The sequence below is a fragment of the Otolemur garnettii genome, unplaced genomic scaffold (genome assembly GCF_000181295.1).
Source record: "Otolemur garnettii isolate 467f Iridium unplaced genomic scaffold, OtoGar3 scaffold00022, whole genome shotgun sequence".
NCBI classification, from domain to species: domain Eukaryota; kingdom Metazoa; phylum Chordata; class Mammalia; order Primates; family Galagidae; genus Otolemur; species Otolemur garnettii.
In genome coordinates, this window is record NW_003852417.1 from 5,541,010 (window position 1) to 5,542,261 (window position 1,252).

The following is a 1,252-nucleotide window of genomic DNA, read 5'->3' on the forward strand; positions in this document are numbered from 1 at the left end:
CAACTCACATGGTCTTTACTCATGATCATCCACAAAGAAGTTATCCTTGGCTAAGACAGAAAATTATCTAACAAAACAAAAACTATCTTTCTTATTTCTTCTTTGAGATCATTCAGTTTAAGCATGAACTGTCACATTTATATTTGGATAATTTTACTATACTACTACCATTTCACATTCTATGCTTCGACCTCATTGTTCTTGGTTCATGAGATTAAGCCAGCCTAGATAACCTAATTCTGTCCTTGCTGGTGATGTTCTATTCATTTTTCAACAAGTGATTCAGAATAGTTTATTCTGATTTTAATGAAGATGTAGAAAATTATACTTTAATGTGTAACATTAAAAGTCGACATAAAATTTAATGTACAATAGAATAGCAACTCTGTAAAAAGCTACACCATAAAGACTAGAGGAAAATACATTAAACTCCTGAGCATGGTCTTACATGAGTATTGGGGTTAGAGCAGGCACTGGACATTTCCCTGTTTAAAATGTTCTTGTCTTGTCTGTGTCTACTGTTATGGCCATATATTACAGAAATATTTTACTAGAACAGTAATTCTTGTTTCTCCAATACCAGAAAACACCTTTCTTATTTTTATTTAGGATACTAAATTTAGTGCTTGCTTCAGCAGCACATATACTAAAATTGGAACAATACAGAGAAGATTAGCATGGCCTCTGTGCAAGGATGACACGTGAGGCGTTCCATATTTTAACAATGAGTATTTTTGAATTGAGATGATCAAAAATAAGTACATTTCCTAGGATATTAAATTTAGGTTAGAGATAGGCTAATTAGTGGCATATTTATAATTTTTCTCATATATCTAAGATGAAGTTTTATTTATGTTCTGAGAAATGTTTTTGTAAAATAGTATTTTACAGTATGACAGTTTTCTATTTATAGTTATATTAGTGAAAACCCCCTTGCTGAATTTTTATGGCTTTTAATTCCTTGAATAATGGAACTGAATAAGGATAGTGATAATGTTATCTCATAGGACAGAGTATTGCTTACATACCAGTCACAGGGAGTATTAAATACTTCGCATGTATATTCACACTGCATTTCAAAAAGTCCTTAAGTCTCAGAAACTATTTTTATCATCAATTTGGAGACCAGGAAGCAGAGATTAAAGATTGTCTGTAATCCTTGTTAGTAAGTGGAAGAGCAGGGCTCAAACACAAACTGTGTGACTCCAGAAATCAGAAGCGGGGACACTCTGCCATACCATCCCCTTCTGTG

At 32.7% G+C, this 1,252-nt stretch overlaps 1 pseudogene; it reads left to right on the forward strand.

The window, feature by feature from the left end:
• Positions 1-622: 622 nt before the first annotated feature.
• Positions 623-721, forward strand: LOC111724380 (annotated as a pseudogene).
• The last annotated feature ends 531 nt before the right edge of the window (positions 722-1,252 follow it).